The sequence below is a fragment of the Papaver somniferum genome, chromosome 1 (assembly GCF_003573695.1).
Source record: "Papaver somniferum cultivar HN1 chromosome 1, ASM357369v1, whole genome shotgun sequence".
In the NCBI taxonomy this organism is placed as follows: domain Eukaryota; kingdom Viridiplantae; phylum Streptophyta; class Magnoliopsida; order Ranunculales; family Papaveraceae; genus Papaver; species Papaver somniferum.
The window spans coordinates 221261301-221286321 of record NC_039358.1 but is presented as its reverse complement, the minus strand read 5'-3'; the positions used below and the strand labels follow the sequence as shown (position 1 = coordinate 221286321).

The window sequence follows — 25021 nt, the reverse complement described above, 5'->3', positions numbered from 1 at the left end:
TTTTTTCCTAATTTACTTATTCCGACAAGGTAAACTGTGAATGATAAATCAGGGAAGTGATTTAAAGTATCTGACATGTCGGTGTTTTATATTGGATTTCTCAACCAACTTGCAAAACAAGATAAGCCTTACACATCATCGCTACATGAAAGGACTGTTACATAAGGTCCTTTATAAAAACAATTGTTCGCCCACCAGAATTATAGTGCAAAGCATAAGATATTCAGATCCATCCAGTTACATCTGCTCCAGGAATCTTCCTTCTTCTCAACACTTCTATCCGGCAAGCACAACACACTTATAATGGCTCGGTATACCATCGAAGAGGATGTTACAATCACAAATGCGTGGGAAAGTGTTGTCACCCTTCTTGAGGTTGACCATCATTTGGTTCCGGATAATACGGTTTGGAACCGCATATTCGAAAATTACACACAACAATTCACAAACATTCATCAAAGAACATCAACAGCTATAAAGGGTAGGCTCGGAGTAATAAAAAAGGGGGTCAGGGTTTACGTACGTTAACAGAAAGAAGTTTATATTGCACAAAACATATCTCCTCTATGGACAATTGAGAGGCTTGTAAGTATATAATCTTTTTACCACTTGGTCGTATTCTTCACCAAGAAACAAATCAACTTATGACCTTTTTTTTTGTGTAGGACCGATATGCAAACGGGAAATACGCTCGGGATACAGGAAAATAATTCATGTTTTACCAATGCTACTTAATCATGAAGGCTAACTTCCCAGAACTAAACACGATACAACCACCACCAAATCCTCCTCAAGATGGAGAGGAAGAATAAAAAAACCGCATCAACGACATGGTTTTGTGGGTATACCTCTTTGTAAACCCTCACGAGACAAAACTCGTCCGTTATGGCCACATACAGGTTAAATGCTTGCCGCACATGCTCTGTAGTTCCACGCTTTTGGCGAAATTTATCTAAGTTTAGGATTTAATAATCGTCTAGAAATCTGTAATCATTCCATCCAAGTATTCCCAATCTCAAAATCACTTTATTCGGAATGTTGTATGTTTAACCAACGCTCACTGTGAGAAAATATACACAAAGAGAGAATGGTATAACATAAGAGTGTAAACGGGGTGTAGTCCAGAAAAGGTCAAACAAATATAAAACTGATACGCCATTTGTAATCCTGTGCCACACCATTCCTAATGGCGTACATGAGAATATAATCTTCGAATATTCCCTGATACGCCATTTCTAATGGCGTGTGATGCTTTTTTGGTACGCCATTTATGATGAGGTGGCGGGGTTTCATCCATATCGCATCCAAGCAAACTGAAGCAGAGGCTGGGAATCAAGCAAACAGTGGTACAATACACCACGGTTTTTGGTCCATATCTTGGATCTTGGATGCCCATAAGATCCAGCCTTAGCTAAGTGTTGCTAATCTCAAAGATTTTTTTTTTTATAGTGACAAATTACAGGGTCCATATTCTCCCATTTTTCAGCTTGCTATGTCACTCTTAGAGTTAACGCAAAATTTAATCTTTCTTTGATGAATATTTGTTGAGTACAAGTTTGGTCATATCTCACTCTTAGTTCTGGTTGACACAGGTGTTTCCAATGATTCTTTTATACTGGCCAAGATAGTGCGGCAGTTTAAGGTAGCCTAGCAGTTTGTTCCTGCAGCAAACTCAATGGTATTAAGGATTGAGAGAAATGAGATCGGGTGGACCTTCTAAGAGAATCATAGTTACAACTTAAAAACATTTTGGTGTTCTTGCTAATGACGGATTGATTCTCACAGATATTGGTTACGCTTGAGATTCCTCCAGAAAAAGGAAAGGAAAAATAATTGCTAATGACAACTAAGATCAAATGACCCTTGAAATCATTATAATAGACAGGGCTGCACCTGTAAGAATATAATAGATGGTCCTTTTTTGCCGAAGCTGTGGTATATAATCCTAACTTACAAAAATCAGAACCGGGTAAACAAGGAGATATACAGTGAGATTGCAGTGGCAGCTATTGGTATTATTAACTGGTATAAAGCATCCTGTGCTGATCCGCTTCCATTCAGCTCGCTGGTTTTCTCACTACCAGAACCCAATGTGACATTTACCGACTGTGAACCTGTATGCACAATAAATAATTTTAGTAACAGAAGAAGAGGTACCAAGTGAGATTCGATTGCACTAAGGATAGTACTGAATTGCTGATAAGCGCAAGAAATAAACATTATGGAATTTGAGGAAGCTAAACTTACAATCATAATTTACCCATCCAATGCGTTGGCGAGCCAGATCATAAACAATAATCTTATCTTTAAGAACAAGGTCTGTTAAGAGAGAAGAAACCGATATTAGATCGTTCTCATCAGAAGTACACCACCTTCTACTCAAAAACAACTAACTGGATGAAGCCTTTCCAGTTGAGTGAACTAACCTCCTAAAATTGTTATTCTTTGACCTAGCAAGTCCCCTTTTTGAAAGCCAACACACCATTCACCCTGTAAGAATAGATTTTCCGCAAATTCAGAAGGTGGCGGAACTCTAAGATTTTCACTAACATGAACAGCCACTATTTGCTATAGATCTAAGGTATTATAAATCATGCTGAAACACTCACTTGATGACCAGATGTCTGTACTAGATAATTTTCGGGCTTTAAAACCATAGTTGCACCTCCCGCAAAATTTAACATAACTGGAGGAAATGCTTCACTGACACTGAACATAAAATGGTTAAGGCACTCAAAACAGTAAATATGATGGAAAAATAAATAAATAAATAAATAAGGGTTCTCAAAAACGAACCTGGTTTGGGCTATAAAACATTGGTTTCCCTTTTTATCTACGAAAGGTTTTACGGATGGTTGAACAACAGCAACAAGCTGTACAGACGAGAAAAATATATATAATATAATCACTTTTTTTTTATATTGATCAGGAAAGAACAACTTGAATGAAATACTAATACTGATAACTTACGGCATTGACAAATGGATCGAACGCTCCTCCAGGTAAGTGTGCTAAAGTTGTTCCAGAATCAACAATGGTTCCTTGACCGTTTGAGAAAACAGCCGGATCAATAGGCACCAGTAGTCCATTGAGAGCAATACTTTGCAAATCCAAGTTATAGTGAGGCCTGCAGGAATGAAAAGAGGTATCAATCATACTTAACATTAAAATAACATGAATACAAACTAAACTCAAACTCCGAAATTTTTGGTCTAAATGAAATCAAAAACAGAAATCAACTTCATCGAAACATTCTCTAATGCAAAACGTGCACGGATGATGAAATTATTTCGGTAAACAGGAATATTAAGTAGGTTAAGAAGAGCATTACCGTGATGGAACAAGCGGACTATAAACAATACCCTCTGCCACAACTTCACCAAGAACTAATACACCACCCCCCTGTAGTTGCAAGAAATCCTACACTACATCCCTCATATGATTTCATTATTGATTAACTCACTTTTAGGTTTACACTCTTAATTTTATTGATTAGTTTCTGAATGTTCTTACAAGAAAGATAAAGAAGTCAAGAATGATCTCTGCTCTGAACTTTCTCTCTCCTATTTACTTGTTTCTTACTCAAAAAGATCCCCCTTCTTTACAACTCGAATGACTATTTATAAGGAATACATAGTGGATGACAGCTAATCTGTCCTTTATTTTCGGATATGATTTGCGACATTCTCGCAACCTTACAAATGTTAACTTCGCAAGCTCTCTAATTTTCGCAAGACTATCACATCTTTCTCATGTTCCTTGCTGACGTCGTTTCTGAAATTATTCTGCGACGCTATGGTGTTGTACCATTGATAATTTCGCTGAGACATAATTGTTGCGAGATTCTGATCCTACATCTTTCCTCTTCTCATATCTTCTCTGCAAAGTAGAGAATGATGTGAGAAATGCCGCAACTGCTTATCTTCTCATATTCTGCATTTATCACACGTATTCTTTCTTCCATTTATTTCTCGATGCGTCTTTTGTAACCGTTACTTTTTAACCGCTTAAATCTTTCCGTATTAACCGTGTTTATTTTCTCGAGGAAAAATTCCCTCTATATATATATATATATATATATATATATATATATATATATATATATATATATATATATTTCTTTTCACTCTCTTCTCCTTTCTTTTTATTCTCTCTGCAACTTCATCGTTCTTCTGCAAATTCCATTATTGCAACTTTTCTTCTTTCCTCTTCAATCTTTTTAAGTTCTTCTTCATATTCAAACTAGATCTTCATAGTTCGTGATCTTCTTCGAGACAATCTCCCTGCTATCATTTTTCATGGATTCATCAAGGGTAGTCTTCTCTTTTCTTCCTTATGAGTTTTGCTGAAATTGATATATTTGAAATTAATCTTGTTTATTGCCTTATTTGATGTTGCTTATGTGATTCCCATACTCTTGTTATTTCAGCAAAAGCGGTTGCAACACTAAATTTACAGTTCAGAACCCTAACAATCCCAAATCACAGCATAAGGTTGTCGCACATAAAAGAAAGTCTGCGAATGAGAAGGTAGTAAGAAACACTATCTTTTTCTAATAACAATATTGTTGCCTCTGTTTCTTATCTAGATTGTAATTCGCAGGGTGATAAAGATCTTCATAAACCTCACAAGAAATCTCGCCACCTCAAGAATGTTCCAACTTCCGTTCCCTTCCACCTACTCATTTCTTCCAAATCTCCTGCGACATCTTTGCAAGATAAACCTTTATCTCTAATTTGTGAAAATGCTGCCCCTGATTTCATTTCTTCCAAATCTCTTGCGACATCTTCGCAAGATAAACCTTTATCTCCAACTCGCGAAAATGCTGCCTCTGATTTCATTTCTCCAGTTGATCTTTTTATGATTGAAATTCCCCTTGTGGATCCTTCTGCGAATGAAACCTCTTCTCTTCCCATTGAGAGTGTTTCTCAACCTTCTATCTCTACTAGTTCTCTACCCAAGTCTCTTCCTCTGTCGAAAGAAACCGTGGAAGGGACAAATATTGCTTTCAAGGTTTTATCTGAGATTCTGGATGATGGCAAGAAGTCTTCTACTGACCCCATCAAGTCTAATGTTTGCGAAATTCTGAGCAAGCATTTGGGTTCTGACAAAGCTGCTTCGCAGACAGCTTTAGAAAAAGAATCTAATGCTCTTCGTCTTGAAAATCAGAAACTTCAGAACGTTTTGCTGGATCGTGACAATCTTCGAAAGAAGAATGATGAATTAAGAGGTATGATTTCCTTATCTATGTCTTTAATTTGCCTTTTCGATGGTTTTATCCTTCCCATGTTTAATTATCATTTAAATCCCTCTTTCGCATGTTAAGCATTAAACCAGAAACGAATAATGGAGAGATATCAATTTGAATCTGCTGTTGAAGAAGCCCGTGTTGATAAAGAAATCTTGATAGATCAATATAACCAATTAGATAACCTCTATTCATATTCTCTTGATCAAATAAATAATCTTACCAATGAAAATGCCCAATTAGTTCAAAGACAAGATCTATTAAGTAATGAAGTATCTCGTCTTTCTTATTCTTTAACCAAAGATAATTTAGTGATGGAAACTTTATCAGATGAGAATAAAACCTTATCTCAAGAGAAGCGAACTTATTTAAACAAGATGGCGATATCTTCGCAACAACTTAGTATTCTCCAAAAAGTATGTGCTGACCAAGAGAAATCTCTTTGCTCTTTGAGAAATGAACTTAAAGAAGTAACAGAATCATCTATCGCTGAAAGAGATACACTCATTCAAGGTAGAATAGCTTTAAGTGTGAAAGCAAATCATCTTAAAGAACAATATTCCAAATTAGAAGAATCTTATTCTTCTCTTGCAAAGAAAAATGCCTTCCTTGTTTCTAAAGAGAAAAATCTTCAGTCTCGACTTAAAGGTTTAGTTGGAGATAAATTTGATGACGCAATGGACCATTGGGAGAATAGTTGTCTATCCTTGATTCGACACCTTATTTCGTAAAAGGAAGGTAGTCATAAAAGTTTGACTGCCTTAATTATCTTTTCTTTGTCATATCTCTCTGAATTCCTTATCTTAACAAAATTTTGTATTCTATTTTTCACAGAGACTGGGAAGAATCTTCATTCTTCTATTTCTGATTTGGAGGCTAAATATTCTAAAATTCTCAGAGAGAATGCCTTGCTCGTCTCTACCCTTACTGGTTCTCGCGATCGAGCAGAAAGAAGACTTGATTATCTTGCTTGTCCAGTTCCTGGTAAAAATGGCCCCACAATATCTAAGCCCCATTTTCCAAAGGGCCAGACACTGGTTGAAGATGACAATGGTGCTCCTGGGGCATGTATTTTCTTTCCATGCCGCTGAAAATCTTCGCAACGTCTTGATATTTGTTTTGCATATTCATGCATGTATGGCCAATAATAACCTTGCATTTTTGCTCTATGTGCGAAAGATCTTCCTCCACTATGATTGCCAGCATCTCCACTATGTAACATTTTCAGCACCTTTTCTCCTTCCTCCCGTGTCAAACATCTGAGTGATGATCCACTAAAGGATTTTCGGTATAGCATCCCATCTCTTAATTCATAAGTCGTTGCTCGGCTTTTTAACTTGTGTGTTTCCAACCTATTTCTTGGTGTTTCTCCTTTCGCCAAATATGCATGAAGTTCCATTCTCCAGTCTGCGACATTGTTTATTTGTTCTTCTTTTTCATTATCTATCATCATCACATCCACATCTTCCTCTTATTTATTTATTGATGGTGACAGAAGTGTTTGTATTTTTATACATCTCGCAGTTGAATCTGTCATCATGCTTGAGATGAAAGCAAAAGCGTCTGCGAGTCTATTATCCTTTCTTGAAATGTGCCTCCATTTTATTTTTGGGATTTTCGCTGATAATTCTTCAACCAGCTTCTTGTATTTCTTCAAGGATGGTTCATTTGTAGTATACTCTCCTTTTATTTGGCGAATAACTAGCTGCGAATCACTAGTGATCCTGGTATTTTCTTGTTTCATTTCTATTGAGAATTTTAAAGCATGTATCACAGCTTCATATTCTGTTTCATTATTAGTGGATGCAAATTCCAATCTGAATGAAAAAGACATTTTTATTCCTTCTGGCGAAATTAAAACAATTCCAACTCCATTTCCTTCTCTATTTGATGATCCATCTACCAATATTTCCCATCTATTTGGTTCTGTTAATAAATATTTTGGATCTCCATGTTTTTCTTCTACATTCATCATTTCTTCTACTGCTTCATCTTCTTTTAAAGGAAATTCTGCCAAGAAATCCGCAACGACTTGTGATTTTGGTGAAGACAAAATTTCATATTTAATATCAAAGTGGCCTACTTGTGCATTCCATCTCTCTACCCTTCCTGATCTTTTAGAATTCTTCATCACTGATTCAATTGGTACTTTTGTTATTACCTTTATCTTGTGTGCTTGAAAGTATATGCGGAGCTTAAATGATGCATATACCAATGCTAAGATTAACTTTTCAATCTTTGAGTAATTCTTCTCAGCCGTATTAAAAGTTTTGCTAATGTAATAAATGGGTTTCTCCACTCCTGCGTCTACTCGCAATAATACTACACTTAATGCATGCGTCGTTGTCGCAAGGTAAATCAATAATTCTTCTCCTGGTTCTTCCTTTTGTAAAATAGTTATATTCATAAGATGTTCTTTGATTCCTTGAAAAGCTTTTTCACATTCATCACTCCATTTAAATTTTGCACCCTTTTTGAGTATATCGAAAAAATATTTGCATTTGTCTGATGATCGCGGATTGAATCTCCCCAGCGAAGCTAGAAGCCCATTCAACTTTTGTACATCTTTTATTGTTGCTGGTGTTAGCATGTCACGAACTGCTTGCACTTTTTCTGGATCAACCTGTATTCCTTCCTTTGATACAATGTAGCCTAAAAATTTTCCCGATGCAACTCCAATGGTACACTTCTCAGGATTCAATTTAATGTTATACTGCCGCATTTGTTCAAAAATCTCCTCAAGTCTTGTACATGGTCTTTAGCTTCTTTACTCTTTACTGACATGTCGTCCACGTATACTTCTAATGTTTTATGTATCCATTTTGCGAACACCTTCTCTACCATTCTTTGATATGTCGCTCCCGCATTTCGCAAACCAAATGGCATTTTCGTGTAACAGTATAAACCTCTAGGGGCAAAGAAAGCAGTATGTTCTTGATCTTCTTCAGCGAGAGGAATTTGGTTATACCCTTTGTACCCATCTAAAGATGATACCCTATCATTTCCCGCTGCAGATTCCACCATTTGAGGAATATCGGGTAACGGAAAACTATCTTTGGGTCAAGCTTTGTTCAAATCAGTGAAATCTATGCAAATCCTGATTCCTTGTTTTTCTTTGGGACAATGACCATATTCGCTATCCACTCTGGGTATTTAGTTTCTCTTATAATTCTTGCCTCAAGCATTTTCTGTAATTCTTCTTCTATTTGGGAATGGTAAGTTGTTGCAATTTTTCTTATTCTCTGTTTAAATGGTCTCACATTTTTGTTAATCTCTAATTTGTGGCAAGCAATTGATGGATCTATTCCTGGTATCTCATCCACGTTTCATGCGAAAATATCTTTATATTCTCGCAACAAGTTGACAGTTCTTTCTTCTTCTTCTATATCCATTTTGGTTCCAATTCTCAACATTAGAGGCTCCTCCATAGTCCCAACATTTATTTCTTTTGTTGGTTCTGCGGCAGTGTAACTGGGTTTAGGTTCTCCCATTGGTGTTGGTTCTTTTATTGCTTTTATGGGTCCTTCTCCTTCTTCCGAAATTTCGCTGGGTATTCCTTTTCCTTCTTTTGCCCTTATCATATATACTCTAAATTCTTCTTCCTTCTTTGCTTCCTTTGCCAATTTTCTGCGAAATTGTTTCTTTTTTGCTTGTTCTTTATAATGTTTTACTTCAATTTGATGACATAATTTCGCATTGTCAACATCTCCTCTAATTTCACCTATTCCATTTGGAGTGGGAAATTTAATACATTGATGCAACGTTGATACCACAGCTTTTATCGCATGTATCCATGATCTTCCTAATAACATATTATATGGAGACTCCATATCCATCACGCACAATGTTACATATGTTTCGATTTCTCCAAGTGGAATTCACACCACTATTTCTCCTTTAGGTTTTGTTATGGATTTTCCAAAGCCGTGAACAAAATACGCTGAACTGGACATTTCTTCATCTTTAAATCCCATTCCCCGAAATGCATGATAAAATATTATATCAACTGAACTTCCTGTATCGATTAAAGTTCTATTCAACATTCATTCTCCTGTGGATTTTATTGTTGTATGCTTCTCTTTTCGTGTAATAGGCACTGTGATGACTAACAGAGATGTATGGTTCAAATTTTCTTTTGGTATTTCTTCCGCCATGAATGCAATTTTTTTCTTTTCCCCCTCTTTCAAGGGTGATATTTTTTCTACCGCTATAACTTTCTTTCCTTCAAAATTTCGTTTATGTATTCTTCCTTTGACGTTTTCATGAAATTCATTGATCAAGCTTTTTGTTATCATATTACACTCCAATCTTTTGCCATTCTCATTAATTCTACTCATCTTTCTTTTAACTGATTCACTGATTTATTCAATCACTTTCTTGATTTGAATATTCTCAATCAACAATCTTCAACTTTCGATCTTCAATTCCCTGTTTCTAGCGCCATTATGTAGTTGCAGGAAATCCTACACTACACCCCTCATATGATTTCACTATTGATTAGCTCACTTTTAGGTTTACACTCTTAATTTTATTGATTAATTTCTGAATGTTCTTACAAGAAAGATAAAGAAGTCAAGAATGATCCCTGTTTCTAGCGCCATTATGTAGTTGCAGGAAATCCTACACTACACCCCTCATATGATTTCATTATTGATTAGCTCACTTTTAGGTTTACACTCTTAATTTTATTGATTAATTTCTGAATGTTCTTACAAGAAAGATAAAGAAATCAAGAATGATTTCTGCTCTGAACTTTCTCTCTCCTATTTACTTGTTTCTTACTCAAAAAGATCCCCCCTTCTTTACAACTCGAATGACTATTTATAAGGAAATACATAGTGGATGACAGCTAATCTGTCCTTTATTTTCGGATATGATTTGCGACATTCTCGCAACCTTACAAATGTTAACTTCGCAAGCTCTCTAATTTTCGCAAGACTATCACATCTTTCTCATGTTCCTTGCTGACGTCGTTTCTGAAATTATTCTGCGATGCTATGGTGTTGTACCATTGATAATGTCGTTGGACATAATTGTTGCGAGATTCTGATCCTACACCCCCTACCGGTTCCTTTCAAACAATGTGAGAACACCCTTGGTGTTATCCCTCGTGAAGATAATTGGTGGATGATAGACATACCATGTTGCCCAAAACCAAGAATTCCATCAACTGCTCTTTGTGTCGTAGTTAAGTCTCCTGACAGATAGTTACTACACCCAAAAACAACAGGAGCTGAAGAGTTAGACATGAGAGAATTGCCGGTAACTGTTTCAAAACCCAACACATAAAACCCTGCTGTCCCACTACCATCTCCATACTGGAATTGGTAGCTACACTGAGAATTTTCAAGACAAACAGCCTCAGCAGTTTGAACAAGATAGCTGCATACGCTGTCGATACATGATATTGGAGAAGCTGAAGATGAACTGCCACGATCAAAGAACTGCAGCTCTATCTGCAAACCAGAAATACTTTACTCACTGAGAAATCTGATTCTCAAGATTAAATTAGCATATATAGCAAAGGACGATAGAAAGGAAAAAAAAAATCTTACTCCAAGTCCACTGGTTTTCGGACAACCACTGCATAAATTGCAATTAACCCACAACATATCACTTCTTGTATCAATCTGTACATTGAATTCCTTTGGTGGTGAGCCTAATTTCACTCTCGTGAAATATAACCTATATACAAATCAAACCGACAAAAGATCAAGATTTTCCGAGATAGAAAAATATAACCTAAACAAATCAAACCCCAGAAATAGAAAAAGCTGATTACTCGACAGCAGCACCAATTGAAGATTGTTGTTGTTGTTGCAAGATTCTAGCATGTCTTGTTCTATCTCTATTCTTTAACTCATTCAGTTCAATATTATGATCATTTGGAATAATTCTTTCAAGAGTTAGATAATGATGATCACTATAAACAAAAGCTACTGGTAATATAATGAACCCTAAACTAAAGATCAGAACTCCGGCGTGAAGAAGCGCCGGCATTTCTCTAATAACAATCTCTCCTTTCTTCTTCTGTTCTATCAAATACGAAGAAAGAAAGGCTGAAACCTTCCAAGAGGTTTTAAGAGAGAGATAGAAGAAGGAAGAGGTATCAAAACAAAAGTTGTGCTCAATTATAATTTCTCTTTTTTTTCTTTGAAAGATTGATTCGAAGAACTAAACTACACATTTTGATCAACTTGATTGAAAAACTTAGCTAAGCAAGGCATGAAAAAGAGTATCATGCATAGCGATAACAATTTTTTGTTTTTCCCATTAGGGGTGTGTGGGGCCTTCGCACTAGTGCAACACAATAGTGGTGATATTAAACTGATAACGACACTTTGCCGTCCCGTGTTTGAGAAGAAGGTATGGTAGCTGACGCGGTTGCAGATCACCAAGTCATTTTCGTCCGCTCTTTCCTTGTAACTCCCACAGTTGTTTGTAAAAGCCCTTATGAACTCCCCAATCAAATGCCTTTTACCAAACCATGCAATTAAAGTTTATTTACCTGGTGTCATTAAGGGCTACCCTGAAAAAATTAGGGGCGACTAAATAAGACAAAATAAGTTGAAAATACTTGTTTGTCCCTTCACAATCGGTAGTTTAGTATATAATTTTGTCTACCGATTACTAGTTTGTCTAAGAATGAGATATTGCCATAATCGGTAGCATAGTAACATATCATATCTACCGATTGTTAAAGTAGAAAATCGGAATTTTATCTGTTTTGAAGAAACAATGAATTTGGGACAACCATCTATAATCGGTAGCAAGAGAACATCATCTATCTACCGATAATAGTTGACGACACAATCGTTGAACGATTAAGACCAACCAAAAGCTAATTTCATTTCATTTTCTCTTTTCTTTTCTTTTCTTTTCAACTCTTCTTCTTCCCTTCTTCTTCCCTTCCGGTTGTGGATAGTAAAAACACTATTCCCCCTATTCAAATTTCAATTCATCGTCGTCGTTCATCGCTGAATCAAAAACATCGTCGATTCTTCTATAAAACGATGATTGATATTATTGAACCCTCGAGAGATCGAGAAAAATTAAAGAATAAACCGATTACAACTGCCTCAAACGACGAAGAACACGAACACGAAGAACATGATGAGGATGACGCCGGTCGTGTAGGTGGTGGTGGTGATTCTGATAATCAAACTCTCCAGGAAATGGCCCCAATTAAGTAAGTTTATACCATTTTATGGGTTTATATTGCTTTAATTTGACGAATCCATGTAAATTAGTTCTAGGGTTTTCGGTTATTTCCCAGAATCGGTAGATAAATCTAAAGTTTATCTCCTGATTGTGTACATTTTCTAGGGTTTTCGGTTACATCAACCAGAATCGGGAGTTAATTTGTATAGATGGCTTCCGATTATACAAAGCTATTTTTCACTGAACCATAAAAGTGACATAATCGGTAGATAGGTTATATGTTGCCCTCCGATTGTAACAGAGAATTAGAACATGTAGGGACACCCAGAATCGGAAGATACTATATAGTATTTATCTTCCGATTGTGTATAATCGTAGGTTAGACAAATTCAACACACTACCGATTATGAAGTTTTTAAAATTTGAAATTTTTTGTGATTTTAGCAAAATCCTATTTCGAGGCTACGTTTTAATCGGAAGCCAAAGACCATTTATTTACTTCCGAGTATAGACAATCAGTTGATATGTTATATTGTTTTGTTCCGATTATATATGTCTCATAACTATATCAGTTTCTGAACCCAAATTGATGCATAATCGGGAGAAAGAACTAAAATATGACTTCCGATTTAGTGTAATCTGACGACATGTTTTTACCTTTGTTAGAGCACTGCTCGGTCAAGATCGCATGCGTTGCTATCTCAAGCATGTTTGTCAATGTTAGTGATCAAAACTATAAGTCCTGATTTCTAGTCTATTATAGTTAAGTCTCGGACTAGGATAGTAAGTGTAGTTGAGCTCGAGGACTTCATGGCGATTCATCATACAAGTAGAAGATCTACTCAAGGAACCGGTGGAACTTCTCGACAAAAAGGTATGTGGAGACTTGAACTTATCTGTCACTCAAAATTCTATCTATTCTATCTCCTACTCTTTGAGACAAAAGTCGTATGCTATATATATATAGACTAGATCATACACATTTGGTATTTAGAGACGAGTATACCTCGCCTATCTATATCTCGAAATATGTGTCGGTAAGATTTTCGCTTCGACCAAGTTTATCTTTACCTAGTGACGAAAGTCATGAATGTTTCAATCACTTTTAAAATTGCTTTGACGAGAAATAGTGTAACAACTATATAACGTCCTCTAAGAATATTAGAGTTTAGATTACATAACCAATGGATTCCTTGAACCGAAGTTTTCGAACTTTGTTGATCAAGAGAACCGAAAGTATGGCAAGTGCCAAGTCCGCTAACTCAGTCCGCGAACTACCGAAGTTCTCAAACCCGAGAATTTCTGCTAGAGTTGACAAACTACTTGCGTGAGCCAAGTCCGTGAACCTAGTCTGCGAACCCAGTCCGCGAACCGGCGTAGTTCTCGAACCCGAGAATTTCTGCTAGAGTTTGTAAACTTTATCCGGTGTTTTAAGTCCGCGAACCTAGTCTGCGAACTTGAGAAGGTTATATATCTAAAGATGATTTCTGAACTTAATCTTAAAATACTAAGGAATGCATTTGAAAACCGTGGCTATTAAAGTTCATGAACCGATTCGAGTGAATCAAATCATCTTTGCTTCAATTTTGTCTTGTGTAGGTACATAAGATTTCCTTGCAATTGAACAACTCTCTTAACTAGTTCATTTGAGTAAATTGAACTAGTTATAGTGAAGAAGAACATGGTTAGTATGACTCATATAGTTAACCTTTTTGGGTAGACTACTGTTGAACCAACAATGTACACGTTTGGGTGTGGTTAACAAACCTAGAAGCGTACAGTCATTTGTGTATGACAAGCTAAGTTTTCGATCTAACGGTTGAGAAATATTAGCTTGAATCTAAATCAAGTTTTCATTTAACTGTGAATATTGATTGCTTTGTAACTAAGGCAAAACCCTGATTTGAAAGGCTATATAAAGGAGACATCTAGTATTATGCAAAACTAATCTCCACACCTTACGTGTGATACTAGTTTGCGTGCTAGAGTCGTTTCTCCTTTAACCTTTGGTTTTCTTCTTCTAAAATCAGGTTAATGACTTAAAGACTTCATTGGGATTGTGAAGCAAGACCGATACTACTTTTATCGTAGTTGTTTGATCTGATCTTGCATATTCTATCGTAACAGTACAATCATATTGATTGGCTTAAGATCGTGAGAGTTCTCCGATAGGCAAGATATAAAAAGTAATCACAAACACCTTCGTCTCATCGTTTGTGATTCCACGACATCTTGTTTCGCTACCATACGATTAAGATTGTTGTGAGGTGATTGATTAATCTAGGCTCTTCTTCGGGAATATAAGACCGTATTATCAATTGGTTCCTGTTCACTTTGATTATTATCAAAAGATGAAACAAAAACTTTTAAGGTTTTTCTGTGGGAGACAAATTGATCCTTTGATAGACTTGTCTGTGTGAGAAAAATTTGTTTATTGTTAAAGCCTGCGATTTTGGGTCGTAGCAACTCTTAGTTGTAGGTGAGATCAGCTAAGGGAATCAAGTGCGCAGTATCCTGCTGGGATCAGAGGCATAGGGAGTACCACTGTACCTTGGATCAGTGGGAGACGGATTGGGGTTCAACTACAGTCCAGTCCGAAGTTAGCTTGGAGTATGCTAGTGTCTGTAGCGGCTTAATACAATGTGTGTTCAATCTGGACTAGGTCCCGGGGTTTTTCTGCATCTGCGGCTTCCTCGTAAACAAAATTTCTGGTGTCTGTGTTATTTCAATTTCCGCATTATATTATTTTATCTTTATAATTGAAATAATACAGGTTGTGCGTTAGATCAATCAATTGGAGAATCCGACCTAACTGTTGTTGATTGATATTGATTGACACTTGGATATTGGTCTTTGGTACCATCCAAGTTATTCCTTGTATTTGATTAGTACTCGCAGTTTCTATTTGAGGAAATCAAATTAAGAGAGAGATATAAACTCTTTGATATACTTTTAATTGATTGAGTCTTGTTGATTCTCTTAAAAGTATATTTGAGTTTGTCCATACAGATTGCTAAGCGAAATATTGGGTGGTTTTGTTAGAGCCCCGCTTGTTCAATTTGTATCAGAGCAGACAAACACGTTCAAGACCTTACAAGTCTGTGTTTGTAGCGATCTAACTCTATGGACAGTAGTGCTATCTCAATAAATGCACCACCAGATCCAGGAATTTCATAATTCTCTTCCATGACTGATTTAATAAAATCTGTAGAAGAAATTCTATCTAAACCTCCACTAGGTTTAAAATCCCTTGAAGTGTTTTCAGGGCTTGAAAAGAAGCTTGAGAGATTATCTCTTGATGTTGAGATATACCTCCAGAAAGAGCAAGAATCTCTTGACAGGATAAATCAATTTATGATGAATAATATTCATGTAGAGGTTGATATTGATTTACTAATCAGTGAGAGCAATGCTCCTCCTCCGCGTAATCCAATTAGTTGTGATAAACTAAACGAATTACAAGAGGAGTTTAAATCTGAGTTATCTGAGTGTATCACCTCAAAGCATGAATGGATTCGTTGCTCAATTCCTGATACTTCCTATCAAGATAGTGGTATTGTCTTCTTTTATGAAGAATCTAGGACGTCTCTTGTTATCAAAAGAGTTTCCTTTCGCAGTACTAAAAACTATCTGCATAAACTGTTTTTTATAAGGGATAATTGGTGCTTGGTACTCAGGTTTAGACCAACACTGGTGTTTGGTCTAACATTTGTCCAACGTTAGGGGTTGGTACCTGGACCTAACACTGACCATGGTTGACCAGTTAAGTCTTAACTTCTGTTTAGTAAATTAAAAAAAAAATAGTTAACGTCGTTAAGAGACCCGTTAGCACGTGAGAATCTTAAAAACACACATGCCTTCCACATAATCGTACGACCCAGATTATTCAAATTCAACGGTCGGATTTTTCAATTTTTTTTTAAAATGACCGTTGGAGGAACTTTTTCCTTTAAAAGCAGTTGTTGTTGTTTCATTTTCCACCACAATCACCTGCAAATTTTTATCTTCTTCTGCATTTCATTTGCTGCCAATTTTCACACAGAAACATATATAATGGAAAGTTCAAGCTCAACACTACATATCTACTGTCACTTTTGTCTTGTTGAAGGTCATGTTAGCAGAGATTGTCCATGAGAAGGGACAAAATGCAGTCTAACCAACTGCAAGGGGTACCTATTTCTTAGAAAAGCAGTAAAAGGAAAAAATGGTTTCCAACCCTATGTTAAGTGCAACTATTGTGGAGTTTTCATCTGGTTAGATGCCTATGTAGCTACACACCAAGGTATTCCACCACCAATTCCACCCCCTCTGAATGATGAAGACAAATGGTTAAAGGACAAACAGTTCTACTGCTATTCATGTGGGGAAGGTGATCACATGGCTTCTAACTGCAAGATCAACCTCCTACCATGCACAGATCCATGCTGTGATGGCAAGATGAAGCTGCTCACTTCTAGAAAACCGGAATCCATTGGAAACAAATACTACTTCTGCCAAACATGTAAGAAGGTTAAGTTTCTATAATTTCAGAAGATGTATGAACCTAGTAAGTTCTAATGAGTCTAGTAAGTTGTCCTAAGTTGTAATGAAGCTAGTAAGTTGTAATGAAGCTAGTAAGCTCTAATGAAAGGTTGTTATATGTTCTAGTATGTTCTTCCTGAGTACTATTGTTGGCAAGATATTCAACAATTCATTCACACAAGTAAATAAAATATAAAAAGAAGATAACAAGATAAGATAAAAACATATTGTCATTAAGTTGTTCATAAAGATGACAACTACCATACTGCCACACTGTCATAAGTTGGTAATAACTTAGAAACTGCATATGTTGTTCACAACCATCTAACTTGTAATTCAAATCAACTGCAGTGGTCCAAAAGATGATAACTTAACACCCTAAAACAACCCAAATTAAACATAATCATTCTTCAGTTAGGTCAATATTAATTCCATTAAGGGCATTACCTATGGCCCTTTGAATTCTTCTTCTCCTCCTTTGTGGTGAAGCTAGGACAGGTTCAGGCAGTTCTTCTTGTTCAGGCAGTTCTGCAGGTGCAGGTTCAAGAAATTATGCAGGTGCAGGTTCAGGCTGTTCTGCAACTTCAGTGACTCTTTTCCTCTTATGTTGACCAGCACCACCACCTATTGTTTTTGGACCAGTATAGTTGCCTCTCATATAACAACCATCCAGACCACTTATAGGTCTGACAAGAACTACAGTTGGAGTTGACTCTTGCACAAAAATCTGGCAGTACATGTTGAAGGGGAATAAAAATGTAAGTAACTGTTGGGAATTGATATAATTTGGTAAAAAAAATGTCAGTAGTTTTTACCTGAGGTCTGGCAGTAGATGTTGAAGGTCTTCTTAATCCTATATCAACTCCTGGAATCCCAACACCAACAATTTTTCCTTTCTTTTTGTACTGAGTTATTGACCCACCTCTCCTGCCACCTCTACCTCTAGTACATGGAGTCCAATTTCCTCTACCAGGGGGCACCCAAACTGGTGGAGTTGTTGGAGATGATGTTGCTGATGGAGCTGGTTCTTCAACATTATCCCCAAACAACAAGTACTCAGCTCCCCTCCTCCTAGTCCCATTTCCTCCACCTTTAGTTCTTGGACCACCACCTCTAGTTCTTGGACCACCCCTACTTCTTGGACCACCCCTTTCACTTGGACCACCACCTGCCACATCAGCTTCCACTCCACCTACCACATCACCTGCCACATCAGCTGCCACATCACCTACCGCATCAGCTGCCACTCCACCTTCCACATCACCTGCCACATCAGCTGCCACTCCACCTCTACCTCCACCTCTTCTGTCACCTCTACCTCCACCTCTCCTGCCACCTCTACCATTTTGGATATTGTGTTGTTGTTGACTTTGATATTCCTCAAAATCCCTAGCTGGATTCCTTACCTCATGTGGTTCAACATCTGCAAACAAGTAAAAAGTTAGAGACAAAGACAAAAGCAATAAATTAACAATGGCTAAAAGATAAAGCTAACAAACAAGTATAAAGTATGTCACCTTGTTGGGCAAATTCTGCCTTTCTAGGACAACCTTTTGAGTTGTGCCCATACTCTTTACATAGTCTACATTGTTTCCTTTGCAAATTTTTACCTATAGCCTCAGCTGCATCTCTTCTCCTTTCTGTCCTATGTCTTCCCTTTTGAGGTTCAAATGGAGGTGGTGAAACCTTGTGTTCTATGTCTTCTTTTTTCTTCCACTTTGATTCATTATCCATTGGACCAACCATTCCTTCATAAGTTTCTATGTACTTGGCCACAAAGTGGTATTCATCAAGCAACCTGCAACAGTACCATATCAAACATTAGTAGTTTAAAACAAAAGTGGCGAACAATAGAAGGTATATGTTAAAAACTTACTCTTTCCAGTCTGCATTCTTGTTAAAGAAAAAGGCATTGATTGCATGTTCACAAGGTATCCCAGTGACATCCCAAAACCTACAGTCACATTGATGCTTGGATAATGTTACCACCTAAGACTGCCCATTTCTGTGATTAAGGATTGTCCACACATCTTTGCTATTAGGAACTCTTTCAAATGCCATTGTTTTTTCTCTATTCATCTTGTAAATCTCTTCTGCCCTAGGAACTACTCCTCCATCTGGATAACCCTCACCTTGTAATTTCCTATCAAACTTTAGCCTTGTCACCATAAGATGATATTTCTCAAGAAACTTGCATACTCGCAATCCTCTTATATCCAAAATCCAAGCATTAAAGGCTTCACAGAAGTTATATGCTCACAACTTGATAAAGTATCAAAAAAAGCTCTTGCCCACTGTGCTGAATATTCTTTATGTAGATAATCCACCGCTTCAGGTCTTAAATCCCTCATCTTACTGATTTCAATATCATGTTCTTCCTTCACATAAGACCTAGATGCATTCCATGCAAGTGCCTCTAGATGCTTGCTTGGGTGATATCTCTTGAAGTTCTTATACATATGTCAAAAACAGTACCTATGGTGATGGTTTACATCACTAAAGTTTGTTTCAAGAACTGATATAAGACCTTTCTCCCTATCACTGATGAATGTAAGTGCTCTAGGATGTAGTTTCAAATATGGGGCCATAATCCTAAGAAACTCAGTCCAATTCTCCTTGTTTTCTTTTCTACACAAGAAAATAGCAACGGGAAACAATCCATTGTTTGCATCTAATGACATGATAGACAAACACACACCACCATATTTACCTTTAAGGAAACACCCATCTAAACCTATAATAGGCCTACAACCATTCTTAAAACCATCCAATAAACACTTATAAGCTACACATAGGTGCTTGAACTTGTCACTTTCATCTGTTGCAACACTAGCAATGCTACCTGGATTCCTCTTTAGTATCTGGCTGGAACACTCAGGGCTCCTTGCATAGCTTTCTTCATAGTTAACAAATACTCTCTCCATACACATATGCCAAGCATGCCATTCTTTCCAGTAAGATATCTCCACATGATGAACCCTCTTCACTTCAGCCTGGAAATCCTTAAGTTTATAATTTGGATGAGCCATGAAAGTTTCTAACATAACTCTGAACACCCACATACAAAACAACACAACCATGTTAGAATAACAATGTTGTATATATATATATATATATATATATATATATACATATATGGTATTACATAACTTATAAAACTTTCACATTACACACCTTGCTTTGGCTAAGGGATGTTGAATTCCATGTTTGCCGACACATGTATGCTCAAAAGAGCCATTTTTGCACCTAAATGTCACTTTATCCCAAATCCTGGAGCAGTATACCCTCCATTTGCAGTGTGGTTTGCTCTTACATTCATAGTGTTGTTGAATATGAGTGTTCTTCACTTGGGTAATGTCAAAATTCTGAAAGATGTTCTGATCCTTGATGTAATCCCTGCATTCTTTATATGTACTCCATTCCTGCCCCACAAACATCTTGTCCAATAAAGTTGTGGTACTTTTCCAAGTCTTCAACTCTTCCACTTCATAAACTCTGCCTGTATCATTCACATAGTCCTTAAACTCTGCACTCTTATTAATGACACTTGCTAATTGCTCAGTTAGGTCATCATCTTTATCTTTAGGGTCCTCCTTTGGAACTTGTACTATCTTTTCTTGGTCTGACTCACAAGCAGATAAATACTGCTCTTCAGGTCCACAATTATGAATGCTTACTACTTTTTTCTTATGTGGTTGCACATTTGCTGTTTGTTCTTGTGTAACTGACTCAACTGGGGTAACATCTACATCAACATTTATGCTTGAGCACCTGTACCACCATCTCCAACTAAATCATTTACAACACTACTAGACCCTTGAATGTTAACACCTTTCTTTACTGACTTCCTGGATAACTTCTTTCCTTTATATTTACTTGGACTACCACCAACCACCACTTTAACACCTTCCTTAACTTTACTTGTAATATTATCCCAACTGGATAACTTCTCTCCTACTCCTTTGCTAACTTCATTTAACACAGTAGTAGACCCAACTGCATTAGAACCACCATCTGCATTCACATTCACATTGTCATCCACATTTACAACACCCCCTTGACTTGAAACAGTTCCATCTTGATTACCTGCAGTACCAGATGGCTTTTTCTCATACTTGTTTAACATAGACAACCAATCTAATTCCTCTTCCAACAAACAATCAACCCTTTTCACATTTTTAGAAGAATCCTTCTTAGCCCTACTTGTCCCTACCAAAAAACCATCTTTAATGGGGTAAAATTTAGGCAACTCAGAACCATCCATTTCTACATTTCAACATCACACTACAAGTTAGAAAAAAGTGTATACTTTAATCAAAAGGGAACCAAACAAAAGGAATCAAACACTGCATAAAGATAAAATTCTAAAAAAAAAAAAAGGAATCAAACAAAATTCGACAAACCCACGTTCTATTTCCCCTTTTCAATCATTTTAAAACACCCAAATCAAAAAATCCCAAATTTTTTATAAACCCTAAATTGATTTATTTTTTTAAAATGAAAAGAATTCAGAAATTCAAAACCAAAGACTTATAGTAATCTTACAAGTACTACTCATATCATAAATAATGAATCTAATGCAAAGAAGGAAAAAAATGGTAAAGAAATTGAACCACTTACCATTCAAATCACGATTTGAACAGTTAGTCAACACCTTCTACTACTAATAACCCTAACAAAACACCTACTAATAACCCTAACAACAACAGTTAATCTCGATCTCAGTCTTCACTGTCTCTAAAAACACTCAACATTTTTCTCAGATTTAGTGTTATGGATAGATAGAGGCGGAAGAGAAAGAAATGAATTAGGGCAAAATCCATTAGGTTTATATATTTAGGTTAGATTTAATCTTCACCATTCATTTTCAGAACATGTACAAGATCATTACACGTGTTAGATAAGTTTTTCTGTTAGGGACTTGGCTTGTCATTGTTAGGAAAGTTTAATTTATTTTAGTAATTCTTTAATTATTCGACGGAATATAGGACACGTCATCATTTAACTGGTCAACCATGGTCAGCGTTAGGTCCAGGTACCAACCCCTAACGTTGGACAAATGTTAGACCAAACACTAGTGTTGGTCTAAACCTGAGTAACAAGCACCAATTATCCCTTTTTATAAGTTGGAAAACAAGAAATCAGAAACACAAATCTTTTTGGGTTCTCTTGAAGTTCTTTGATAGACTTATAAAAACATTTCCTTTGGTGTTTCTCAACACTACAAGATTTAAGAGTTGTTGGAAAGAAACTATTTCTTGGTGTCATGGTGAGCAAGACATTGTTCACCTCAACACAACTTGTTTGTGTTGAAAGTGCATCCTTACCAAGAAATGCCCTGCTATGTATACGGTGAGGGAAGCACAACAACTGGGCCGCACAGATTATATTCGGTAAAGCTGTAGAATTCAATTGGACTTTTCTAAAAAGGTATGTCTATAAACTTGAGCAAGTTTTATGTTTTTATTACTTTTTTGAGCACTTATAATGATCCATGTACCTTGTTTATCGTTCATTTCTATCTAACTTGATCTGTGTTTAAGGTTCTTAAATGTTTAGGTTTGAAAACATTAGTTCGGGATGTTTGGAATTCATGGTATACATACCAAGTACGCATAACATCATTTAAAACCAAAATTCAGGGTTTTAAGTTCGCAAACCCCGTCTGCATACTGCTCCAAGATACGAAAATTCGTTTGCAAACCCGTATGCATACATGACGTCGATATTCGGTAAACTTGTTTTGGCTGTAACTTCTTCGTACGAACTCGGATTAACCTCATTCTTTTTGCACTCTCCTCCTATTTGGATTCTCTTGCAAATGAAGATGAGAAACCTTGAATTTGGATGAGTTAAGATTGGTATTTGTCCTGTCTCTTGATTGTGAGTATTTTGCTCAGTTTTGTTGCACTTGTTCCACTTCTCTTAAACTTGGGCACTTGGATTCTTGGAGTACTACTCTTCTAAGCTAATTTGTAGCTTTTACCAGAATGTTGTTGGTGAATCACAAAGAAGGAAGTTCAAGAATGGAAAGTAATACGCAGTGCTATAGAATTCTTGAATGTTCACAATCATTCTTTGTGAACTATGGTGCATAGTCGTTATTGACTTTGTGTGTTCTTCTTTGTTAAGAAAATCTTTTTATATGCCTTTGGTATCTATTATTAGTGTAAATCCATGCGAAAAAGATTGATTCTAACCTATAAGGACAAATCATCTTGTATGTGCATTACGAGTTTGTCTTGTTGCTTAGGAAACTTCTTATGAGAATTTATTCTTATTTTTGAGAAGGATTACTAGAGTTTGGAATAGCCATTATTGTGATTACACATAGCTATGTCCAACGTTTTCATCTTCATGTTTTTAGGTTTATTGGTATAAGGGCTATTTTGTGTTTCCTCCCCAAATAGATTGAAATTAGCGTTTCCTCCCCAAATAGATTGAAATTAGCGTTTCCTCCCATCGTTAGTTTTTCCATCCATTACTCATTCAGTTGAGTCAGCACCTGTGAACGTGTGGCAGAAACTTTACACGTGTTCCATCACCTTCCTAAAATACCCATCTTCTCCCCGAATAAATAATTCCTACTCTCAGTTCTTCTTCAGCTCCGATGCCTCTTTCGGTTTCTGTAGTTCACGTTTAAAATCAGCACAGACCACCAATTAACTCCGAACAATCCCACCAATCACCACTAATTTCTAATTATCAATTTTTGCTGAGATTAAACATTATTCAAACGCTGCCCAAGTCTTATAACATCATCAAAATACCTCAAACCCCTGATTCACAGTATACCAAATTCAAGAATCAAAACACCCAAAACCCTCGATTCAAAATATACCGAATCCACAATTACAAAATTAAATTAAATTTAAACCAAACCAATAGAAATCATATATTCCAACAAACCTAAGCAATCTGATTCTTATGAATCGTGAAATCGGTATCAATAATATCACGACATCAGAAAATAAGTAACAGGGTACTTACACCTCGCGTTCTTCTTCGTCTGGGATCAACTTGCGGTGAAAATAGTCTAACAGACTAACACACCACTGAATTGAAGAGCCGATAGCTCAATTGGATTAAAACGTATCGACATTCACCAATCGGAATGGATTCTTTATCATGATTTAAATCCAATCGTTGATATCCGCGGAAACCCTAACTCTAATCTTTCTTTATTTTAATAAAAATCTTCTTGTAATCGATCAAACCTAAGGATTTCACGTTTGTTTTGTCTCTTCAGTTCTCTCTCTTGTTCTTGTAATCTTCTTGGAACCTACGTAAAAAGACCATTTAGATGTAATGAAGACCCTTCATTATTGATCGTCACTGAAACCGTTGGATCAAAAGGATTTTTCTGCACACATACGTTTGACACAAATATAAGAGGGTAGTTTAGGTAGTCTGCAAAAAGTAGTATTTAATTTGCTACGTGGACACTAATGCTGACTCAATAAACTGGATAATGGATGGAAAAACTAACGATGGGAGGAAACGCTAATTTCAATCTATTTGGGGAGGAAACGCTAATTAGCGATCTTGGGAGGGGAGGAAACACAAAATAGCCCTTGGTATAAAATTCTAAAAATATATAGAGGATGATGTTTTTGCAGTATTAGTCTCTATGATTTGTGATATTGCAACTTGTTATGGGATATGTATGTTTGCGTCCGTGAACTTGAAGGTCCCATACTTTGTCAAAAATAAAGTCGTTCGTGTTCGGTATTCACGTACTGGTAAAAGGATGAATGGACTTTTTACAAATACAAAAGTAAGCCTATATTGTCAATTATGTTGATGGAAGATAGGTTAAAATCTTTTGTTTTCAAAGATTATTTCTATTATTGTTGTTATGCAAATAATGATTGAAGATAGAATGAATCCTTGTGCATTCCGCAGTATTGATTATCCCTGATCCATATTCGTATGTTTTACTGTGAGGCTCCGTTATGTGTCTTATGTTGAGCACGATACAACCAAATTGATTATTTTTTTATTAGCTTTGTTGATTGTTCCGTCATGTACGTTATGTTGAGCATTTTGAACTAAATTAATCATCTTGTTTGGTTATTTAGTTATTGCTCC

The 25021-nt window shown here is 36.4% G+C and overlaps 1 pseudogene; it reads right to left on the bottom strand.

Moving 5' to 3' along the window:
- Positions 1-1923: 1923 nt before the first annotated feature.
- On the bottom strand, positions 1924-11393 carry LOC113337227 (annotated as a pseudogene).
- Positions 11394-25021: the final 13628 nt, after the last annotated feature.